The sequence below is a fragment of the Aythya fuligula genome, chromosome 1, assembly GCF_009819795.1.
Source record: "Aythya fuligula isolate bAytFul2 chromosome 1, bAytFul2.pri, whole genome shotgun sequence".
Lineage (NCBI taxonomy): Eukaryota > Metazoa > Chordata > Aves > Anseriformes > Anatidae > Aythya > Aythya fuligula.
The window spans coordinates 197,606,796-197,618,171 of record NC_045559.1 but is presented as its reverse complement, the minus strand read 5'-3'; positions in this window follow the sequence as shown (position 1 = coordinate 197,618,171).

The window sequence follows — 11,376 nt, the reverse complement described above, 5'->3', positions numbered from 1 at the left end:
ATATTATTTTCCCCTTTAGCAGGAGCTTTATAAGATGTGGTAATAACAATTTGAAAACAAAGAGGTATAAGAATATCATTGTTTTTTGCCCTCTTACTCACATATAATGCATTTAAATTGTTTCTGTTTGTTGCATAGCTTATTTTATAAAGAGAAAATTGATGGTAACATATTACAAAATTAAAGTAGGAGTGTTTGCATTGTTGTCTTAGGGCCAAGAACTGCTGTTAAAAGATGAAATTCACCTTATATGCTGTCAACAAGAGTACCACATAAGCATAAATTTACAGGTGTAAAATAAGTTTTATGCTCTTCCTGTGGCTCTGGTTTCATTTTATCCGTAGTGAGCACCATGGTTCTGTTTGAGAAAGAAACAGCTTCCCCCCCTGCCCTTTTTTTTTTTTTTTTTTTTTTTTTTTTAAGATTTCTGCCCTGATTATATTCATGGAGCAATTCAAAAAATGCTTTGTTTTAATAACATTATGCATACTCAATTAAACAGCATTCTTACTACTGCCTTATTGATAGAGTTTGGTTCAAACATTGACAAATAAAACTTCTAGGGACAAAAATAAAGTTAGAAATCCATACAGTTCCTAAGAAGTATCTATCATGTGGTGCACACCCAATTACTACATCAGCGACGTAGAATTCCACCCTTAGATTTTTCAGAAGGGAATTCATTAAAAATGTATTTGTTTCATAGCTCAAAATTCTGTAGTGTGCTACATTAAAAACAAACAACTAATTTGAAAATTCATTTTCTTATTAATTTTCACACACGCATAATCTGTTCTCTGAAGGTTACTGAGCTGTATCTGTCTTGTCTGTACATGTTAAACAGAATGAGTGTTTTTTTGTTTGTTTATTTCCCAGAACAGCATACAAGCAAATAGTGTTTTGTGATTGAGTGGGTCTTTTGAAGTTGCATATATTCTTTCTGTACAAGGATTCACATCACGCAATATCATCCAACAGAATTGAGTACAACTTCAAAAAGACAGTTTCTGTGCTTAGAAGAAAGCATAAGAAATTTTTCAACCCACTTGTGAACATTTGTGGAGTAAATTATTCAAATAATATTTGGGTAGTTATCTTGTGTAGATAACAATAGGCTTTTAAATTTTGTTTATGAATGTTTATGAATACTTCTTGTGTGTAAATCTCTGTTTTTTGGAAATCTGTTAAAAAATCTGAAAAATCCAATGGTTGGTTCCTGATTTTGGGTTCTAAAACATTAAAAGTGCATATATGATTTTTTATGAGTTTTATCCTTTTTTTCATTTGCAAAGTCTTCCAGAGTATCAGACGAACTTTTATGATGTCTTTAAGAACTGCATCTTTTGTTTTTCTGAGATGCCTTACCAGAGAAGCAGTGAAAGATTTAAGTGTTCATATAACTTCTTTTTTTTTTTTTTTTTTCCTTCAGTTGTACACATGATTTATGTTTCTCACCTCAGAAATTCTACACTAAAAAAGTTGGAAGCAGTGTTCTGCAGTAAACAGATAGACACATGAGAAAGTACTGCCACTCTGGAGTTGTATGTATTCATTTGGATAGGCTTCTAAAGTGGATGGGCTTTAATCTGTCAGTGCCAGTCCACACTGACAGTAAGACCACAGACTTCTTTTGCTGATCATAGATGATAAAATGGGAGAATTGTTCTCATAGTGGGGGAATTCTAACATAATTCTAGAGAAGGGTCAGAGTTGATCATTGTCTGTATAATTCCATGGAAAATTGTGGTTTTTGAAACAGAGTTGCTGAGACTAACAGAAAGAACTATGAAAAATCAGTGTCTGGAAAGAAGCTACACAACTACAATCTAGAAATGAGATACATGTTCCTAAGAATAGTGATGATTAATCTTTGGAATGGGTTTCCAAGGATTATTATTTTTCCATTACTTGAAGTTTTAGAATGATGCTTGGCTTTGTGCGGCGTATATTGATTTTATGTATACAGTGTCTGTATGCATAAGATAGAATGTCTTTCAAGCATAGATTATATATCCGAAGCAGGATTTGCTCCAGGAAATTCCTGTCTTGTTATTCTGGGGGTCAAACTAGATGATCAGGCAATGAAATGAGTCTGTCTTGTGGGGAAGGAGTTCAATCTCCTCAGAGAAAACCCTTTTTAATTTGGGAGACTGAAGTGTCTCAGCAACACATGCATTGTGACAATATCTTCTTTTTCTACGTTCTTGTGAAATGAAAGTTAGACACATTGAACTAGTACAATGGGGAATGTGCATTGCCTCTTAGAGTGAAGAGCTGCTGCCCATCCTGTGATCTGTGTTACCTGTGCCCGTCCTGTGTCATCCTGTGATGAAAAATATTTTCTTATTACCCTCGGAGATGACCGCTGTCATGTGAGGTTTTCTCATCCTTTCCACGATGATATAGTATCATGCACTGTGTTGTTCTTAACATTTATGTCATCCCATCACACCCATGTTTAATGGAACCATACAAAAGTTTTCAAGCATTTGAAACAGAGTTTGACTGTAAAAGTGCATCAGTAAAGAAACAGAGTGTTTCATTTTACGTCTTAAAATGCAGAAACTTCTGATTTTTTGGCCAGTTTGTTGAAGAGCCTGGGGTCCTCTGTCTGCAAGCCAAGACACTGTTCGTGCAGAATTGCTAATCCGAGTATTTCCCAAAGCCCCAGAGTAAACAAGCTTTGAATAAACCTGACAGAAGAGTGGGAATGATTGTTAAGGCTCTTGCTCCATGTCAGGGCTGCTAGGTGGGTGAAACCCGAATGTTTGGGCTTGTTGTCAGTGGTAAAGTGTATTTTGGGCATCCTCAACTTCCTTGGACTCTGGGGACTCATTGAGAGTCAGGGCAGGGAGCTCTGTTTCATTTCCAGAAATACATTAGACTGTGAACAATTAAAAAATCCTTTCTTCAGGAAATTCAGCAGAGTTTTCAAATACAGATGTAAATCCCTGAAAAGTTAACAGTCAAAAGCCTGACGCTGTCCAGTTCAACTAAATGTACTCAGATATGACAGGCAGAACATTTGAAAATGTCACATCTCATGGAGAAACAGAACAACTGGCTTTTTCAGAGAGAACACTTCTCCCCCTTCTGTGATTGCTGTTGCTAATGTTTTTTAAATGCCAGTTTTTCCCAGGAGGTAAGAGAGATTAAAGAGCACCCACTTCTAATAATCCACCTGAATGCTTGCTGCTAAAACATGGCCTGAATTTGAGTAGATGCTTCATTAAGGCTTGCCACCTGCCTTTGATATCTGGCTTTGCTGGCATACAGTTTGATTTTAGGAATTCATTTAAGGTAGAATTTTCAAAGGTGTCATCTAAGTAACCTAGGTGCCTGCATTTCATTTTGAGAGAGGCATAATCACTTACAGCTGGATTCTCTAGGGGTCTTTGAAATCTAAAAAAAAACATTATAATTTTTTAATCAGTTTTCAGAGGTCTTTCAGGAGACTGGAATTTTCTTTACTGAGTTTAATAGAGTATGGTTTAAGTCCAAAGAATACAGTGATGCCTCCTCGTTTTCTCATTTATTTTTTTTCCTTTGCTTTTGACCTAGCTACAGAATGAGAACTCTTTGATGCAATCTGTACCTTTCTGTACAGCGTTCTGTAGAGAAGTACTTTGTAAAAAGTTGTAGTGGTGTATATGTTATAATGATCTTTTTCATCCTTCCTGCAGGAAGGATTTGTCCTTTTTCCTTCTTTTATACTAGAGGAAGCTAATACATACATAACTAATGTTTTTGTGGGTGGTGAGGAGTTCAGTCCACCAGTTTCATCAACAGTAAGGAATTATATTAGATGAAGAGACCTGGTTGAAATTATGGAAAATAACGACCTTTACTCCTGGGCTCTTTGGTCATGTTTTCACTTCCACTTTGTCAGTAAACCAGCTTTGAATAAAGTACTTGAAAAGAACAAAGTGCTGATTTTGTAGCACTTATGTAGCTCCAGAAGTTCTAAAAACAAATTGTTGTAACAGTAGTAAAGGTCGTAGCACACCTAAACAAGCCTGTGATCTGGATTGAATGCTTTTTTTTTTTTTTTTTTTCTTTCAAGTTCTGCAAGCAATTATATTAAAATAAAAGCCAACATACCTATCATCTTCGTGATACTGTGAAATTAGTGGGTCTAAATCACATTTGCAATGGGAGAAGTGTACAAAAGACTTTACAAGACCACAGTTTATAAATTATTGTTGTAGCAATGCAAACCCTGGGTCTCTGTTCATTGCTAACTTAATGAAATAAACCAGGTTGAACCACAACATTTTTTTTGAGAGGGACAAGACATGGAAAATAGCAATTTTATGTCAAGATGTTTAAATTATGATCAATTCTTCTATATTTAATCAAATCTTCTCTATTAAAATAGTTTTCAAGTACCTAAAACATTTTCAAATATTTAGGCTTCCTTGAAATGTTTTCTTCTTCTTCCCAGGAAGGCTGGCTAAAGGTGTAACATTTTTTGGTGTATTTCCTATTTCAGTGTTAGAGAAAATGGGGCACTGTTGTGAAGAATGCAGACTGAAGAAACAGTAAACACATTATGAACTCAGTGTGTACTGGTTAAATAAGTGATAAGTATTTCTGTTAGCCAGAAGGTGGTAGCAGAATTCTGTAACAGCTCGGAATTGTGTTCCAGCAGGCATTCTCAATACAAAGTGATTTTGAAATGCAGTTCAGAAAACATATTTTTTTCTAGTGTCAGGAACAAATAGCATTGACATTTTTTTCATTTGGCAGCGTCGTTGAATAGAAAAGTGTCTGCACTTACGCCTGAGATGTCACGCGTTGGGAATGCATGTGGGATCTGTTACTTGGTTTTTGTCTGTGTTTTTTTGCAATTGTAATTATGGTTTTTACAGACTTTTTAATGCCAAAGGGAGTCATTTATAGGCTGAAATGACAAGGGATATGTTTTGCTCATAGTATCACAAGACTGGAAGATGTCAGTACCATGAGAAGACCAGATAGCACGTTATTTCCATCCAGAGGAATCCTGTCACTCTTCCACAGACGCGAGCACAAATGTGGAGAGCATTCTCCATTGGCTTGGGCTGATTCAGCACCACGTTCATACTGTTAGCATGCTTAACAAGTGTTACACTTTGAAGATGTGGAGGGATAACTTTTATTAGTTTTATTATTTCGTGATGGGCTTGTGATACTGATATAACCCCCTGCTAGGTCAGTTCACTGTGCAAATAAATAGCTGTTCGTATTTCAGCAGAGACACTCTTCACCGCCGAGAGAAACAAGCAAGAAATTCAGTCTCAGGAGCACAGCCTCTCCTTCACTTCCTTCTGAAGCATTGTATCGGTGTTCTTATGCTCAGTACTCCTGTGCAGACTTTAAGAAATTGTTCTGTATCTTAGAAATGGTTTCTATGGTAACTCTGTGTGTTTTTTTAACTTAGTGGGCAGTTTGGAAATGGAGGAAGTGGAGTTTTAATGTCACATTAGGAAGACTCAAAGTGATGAAATAAGCTAGAAAAATAGTGTTTGTGTTCAGGCTATTTATCAGTAAACTGAAATATCAGCTCATGAGAGCATCAGTCTCACTGCCTGGCTAATAAGGGGGGCAGTCCAGAGCTGCCAGAACTTACAGAAGAAAGCAAAGAAAAAGAAAGAGCCCCAGAGCAAGCCCTACTGCTGTTAACATTTTGCAGCTAGCGGCCTTTTTAGAATTGGCAGCCTTTTACAGTGCCTGCAGCTTTCATAGTCTCCTCCTGCTGAAGTTTCTGACAGAGAAAAACACTCACCAAAGATTACAACAACAGAGTATTTCAACGTGCTGCTCTCCCCATTTTCTGTTCTTCATGTTATAAATACAAAATTGTGGCGGTATGTGTAAGGCAGTATGTGTAGAAGTGGTATTGGAGCCTCAGCAATTACAGAGATGAAGAAAGTGGATGAGCTGATTCAGAATGCAGCAAATGATTGCAGGAGATAAAAATAATGGGTAGGTATAGATAGAGATATTGATACAGGTCTACAAAGCATTGTTAAAAAGAACCTGTATGTGTATAGAGTGTGGCAAGCATGCAAAGATACGTAGATAATCATGAAGTTCAGGCATCTGTTCTGCACATGCAAAGAAAGCATATTCACGGGTAAGGGGTGTTTTAGGCAAAAACTTAGGTGTTCCAAAGTTGTCAGAGGTAAAATTGAGTGTAGAATACATGGGAACACCTGGGCATATGAAAAACCTCAGGGTAGTTTTTTCCAACAGCCCTGTATTTTTCTGTTGAGGCAGAAGCTTGTATAGGCATAACCCAAAACAAATTAAAACACAAATATTTGAATAATAATAAAAAATAGTATAGTCTTGTTTCGAGATCATTGTCATAACACTTTCCTGTTCTCTGTAACTGTTTCACTTCAAAAGTTGGAGAAAAAATGTTAATTTTGGGGAAGCAAAACTATGATACAAAACCAAAGAGAAGTGTTAAAGGATGATGTAAAGGAAAAAACACTGTTAAGTAGAGTGCTCTGTTTTTTTTTTTTTTTTTTTTTTTTTTTTTTTTTTTTTTTTTTGTTTTTGTTTTTTTCTCCATACTGATACATGCAATACATTAACCTCCTGTTTCTTTAAAATACAGAATAAAAGAGACCACCTTATTCAAAAATGCTTTGCAAATTTCTTCAGCATAATACAGCAGTGCACTTTCTTTGAAATATACATGGTACAAAAGCAGAATTGCTAGATAGGTACAAGCAAGGGTTTTAGAAATAATATATAATTCCTTTTTCTCCAAACCTTTGCAAAGTTCTAATGAAACCCAAGGATGTTCCCATTTGCTTTAAATTGATACTTGGCATCTTCTTTGAGATTACTAAATGTTATTTTATCTTCATACAGTGCTGAATGGCTATTTGCTGGAAAACTGAGGTTCTTTTAAGATGCCTTGTGTTGCACACCAAATTAATTGGGGTATCTGAACTCTATTAGTCATCTGAAACATCTTGGTCTCTATTTCCTGCTCTTATTGACTTATTAATGTGGTTGGAGCAAGAGAGTAAGGGGGCAGAGAAGAAAATGTCAGTGCAGTTATTTGCAGCTAATGCTTCCATCTGGAGTGCAGGGAGCACTGCTGTTCTTGCAAAGAGGCTAGAATGTACCAACCTTCTGTAGAGTGGGAAAGAAGAGTGTAGAAATGAAGTGAAAATCCTATTGTAGTAAAATGTGGAAAAGACAGTAGTAGAAAAAAAATATAAAAGGTAAAATTCACTGTGCCTAACTTTAGCTATGAAAAGGTTAGGCATCTAGCGTAAACCAGCCATTAAACTATCCTTATAGTCTGTGGAGGGAGTGGCACTTTTGTTCTGATTTCTCCAATCTGGTTTTGATACTTGCTCAGGAAGACAAAGCCTATGCCAAACCCTTTGAAATTCTGCTCCCTTGTTGACAGTGAGAGACCAAGCGAGGCTTGGGGAGGCCCAACTGCTACTTGTCCTCCACACTGCTCCTATTTCCCTTTATGCTGTAGCACTGATGGAAGGGAAATCTGTAGCCTGCGTCTATTTAACTGTAAATAAATGGATGTGTCAGTCAGTGAGAAATTTTAAAAAGGAGGAGGAAAGCTGTGCAATTGATCATATGTAACAAGTATGAGAAACTGAGCTCTGAAACTGCTGACACTGATCGTATTGTCAAGCATGAGTAATTAGAAGGAGGACTGGCAAAAGGAGGACAGGGTACTTGTAATTCAGGCTGTCTGGCTGGACTCACAGTTCTCCAAAGCATGATGCGAATAGTCATGTGATTAGCTGCTTATGCCTAAATCCATAATAAAAGTAATGAGTTATTGCATAAAGTGTATGAGCAGGCAGTCAATTACTAAAAGTAGAAGAAAGTATGAAAAGTATTGCTTGTGGACAACACCAAGTTGGGTGGGAATGTTGATCTACTTGAGGGTAGGAAGGCTCTGTGGAGGGATCTGGATAGGTGGACCGATGGGACAAGTCCAGCTGTGTGACAACCAACAAGGGTTAGTGCTGGGTGCTGCAGCTGGGGCACCACAACCCTGTGCAGTGGTATGGGCTGTGGGACGAGAGGCTGGAAAGCTGCCTGGCAGAAAAGGACCTGTGGGTGCTGGTCAACAGCTGGCTGAACAGGAGCAAGCGGTGTGCCCAGGTGGCCAAGAAGGCCAATAGTATTCTGGCCTGCATCAGAAATTGTGTGGCCAGCAGGACCAGGGAGGTGATCATCCCCTTGTACACAGCACTGGTGAGGTGGCACCTCAAGACCTGTGTTCGATTTTGGGCCCCTCACCACAAGAAGGATGTGGAGTTGATCAAGCACATGCAGGGAAATTCAACAAAGCTTGTGAAGGGACTGGAAACGAGTTATGAGGAGCGGCTGAGGGAACTGGGGCTTTTTAGTCTGGAGAGGAGGAGGCTCAGGGGAGACCTCATCACTCTCTACAGCTACCTGAAAGGAGGCTGCAGCGAGGAGGGTGTCGGTCACTTTCCTCAGGTGCCAAGTGATAGGATGTGACTAAAAGGTCTCAAGTTGTACCACGGGAGGTTTAGACTGGCTGTTAGGGAGAATTCCTTCACAAGAGAGGGTGATCAAACATTGACATAGGCTGCCCAGGGAGGTGCTTTACGAAGAACTTCTTTACAGAAAGGGTTGTGAGGTGATGGAACGGGCTGCCCAGGGAAGTGGTGGAGTCACCATCCCTGGAGGTCTTTAAAAGATGTTTAGATGTAGAGCTTAGTGATATGGTTTAGTGGAGGACTTGTTAGTGTTAGGTCAGAGGTTGGACTTGATGATTTTGAGGTCTCTTCCAACCTAGAAATTCAGTGATTCTGTGATTCTGTGCTCGAGTCCATGTCCCTGGAGATATTTAATAGGTGTGTGGCCATGGCTCTAAGGGGTATGGCTTAGTGCTGGAATTCTTTAGGTCAGGTTGATGGTTGGGCTTGACCTGAATTATTCTATGACACTATGATCAATATTTTTTTTGTGTGTGTAAGAGAAGCCAGAGGTTCTTGTCTTCAGATTCGTGTGGTTGGAGAACAGACCCTGGTAGGCCTAAGTGCATCTCACACTGTCCTTAGACCACAGAGACTGCGGAGCAGCTCTTCTGGGTGAATGTCCAGATGTAAAAAAAAAAAAAAAAAAAGTGATATGATGGCCACGACTGCTTTACTGCTTTAGGATTATTTTGGCACCATAGGTTGAGCTCTAAATGAGAACAGTGCCCTGAAGGATTTATAGTGGCACCTATGCACATATGAACTGCACACTAGGTAGTCTGAGCACAGCAGTGCCTGCATGACCTGGATTCCTGGTCTAGAATAGCTGACACATTCAATGTAAAAGATGATGACATTATATGGGATTAGATTGACAATATATTTTCTTAATTTGGGGGTTGTCTGTTTTTTTCCCAGATTGTTGCTCAGATCTCTGCAGTTGATGGCAGTTTCCTTTCTGTGTCATTTGCCTTTATTACGGTGTGCCACAATCACTGCTAAACATCCCTATATAATACTATTGCAGTGATCAAAATATTTATCTACACACTACAGCCTGTTTCTGAGATTAAGGTGATGAGGTGTGTATTTTCCTTACAATCTCCTAGTAATTTCAATTACTATTCCACATTGGAAAAACAATCTCATCAGTAGGAGCTGTGAGATTTCCCTGCTTTCACAGTTATGTGAATGCCACCCTTCCTGAAGTAATAATCACTCGTTAACCTTACATTTGCTGCTCTTTCGTATTTCACAGCCAGAACTGACACTGCTGACAGCTTGATAAACTGTTTGCCACTTATGATGGCTTTGACTTTTCCAGGAACACTCTTTTCTCTCTAGACTCACTTTGAAGAACCACTCTTATTTTAATCCAGAGCTTCTGTGCAAGTTAGGCAATTTTTGCTGCTGGAAAATTGCTATGCTTAAAAAAATATGAAATTTGGGTTCAAGAAAATGTGGTTTACTATAAATGAATGGTTGGTGTGGAAGAATAGTTCTGTGGCACTGTCCATATGACCGCCCCTTGATATGGGTCCTGGTTGCACATGTGAGTCTTGGCAGTAAGACGATACACTTGAGGACACGCTTGGTAGGTCGCATCATAGCGTTTTATTTCATGGTTTGCTGTGATAATTTGCTATTGGCTTTTAGATAACTTTTTAAGAAATTTGCCGACAGGTGGTGCTGCTGCACTAAATTCAGTGTATTCTGACTTGATTTGGGAAAGGAATGCTGACACTTGTATTTTAACATCCCAGCAATTTCTCAGGCTCTAAAGAAAAATATTATGAAATATTGCTTGGGTATAATCTTTTCCATGTATTCCTGGGAAGATAATTACAATAATGAATCAGTATTTTTTATTATAACAGTGTTATTGTGTATAGCATCTCTCAAAACAATTAGATTGTTCCCACATGGGAAAGATCTTGAACTGACTCTTCTTGCCATGGTCTCTTGGAATATACAATGTACATTTTCCTAATACTTTCGGTAGTAAGTAAGATTTCCATGCATGATGCATGGGAACAGAGATTGAAAATAATAATAATAATTAAAACAAAAAACAAACAAACAAACCAAAACAAAACAAAACAAAAAAACACAAAAACCCACACACCACTTGTCTGAATCTGATAGGAATTCTTTGTCAAGGTAAGAAATTAATCCAGGTAACCTCTATCATACCTAATTTACTTGCTGTTGGTCAGGTACTCCTTAGGAAATAATTTGGGAAAGGATGCCTATCCTGTCTAGAGGTGACAGAAACATCTGTGTAACAGCAGATTGAGCAGGGATGTGGTTATATTACCTATGTCCTCTTTTCCAGAAGCAATGAGGCGTAACTATTTTATTATGTCTGTTGTTGTTTGTCAGGGCTACTGCTTGTTTGTCCGAGGCTACCAATAAACACAATGTGATTCATGCAAAACTGCTCAAGGGATGGCTCGACTCCAAAAGCACAGTTTAGCCTTTATTTGGCAGTTATTTGCTTAATGCAGAAAAAATATCTATGAAAGCTATGAAAAATGAATCTGTGCTGTAACACACTGCTTGTAAAATCCACTTGATTTATCCTGCAGAAGATATTGCAGTGTAAAGGAATAATAAAGACAATGCCTGCCTTGATTTTCTTTTGTTGTTTGGTTCTGCTGTCATATTTGGTTCTGCTTCCATATTATTGCAACAGATTCTGGCCGAGATGGAGTCAGCATAACTAAGAAAATGTCTTTATAATCAAAGTTGTCTTCTGAGCTGAGACGCTGAGCTTTGAAAAGGACAATTTTTTTTTTCTCATCTAATTGTAACATGCATGGAATTTTCTTTCCCTTGTATGATTACTCTGATTTAATCTTGAACTGTATGGGAGAGATGCAGTGGA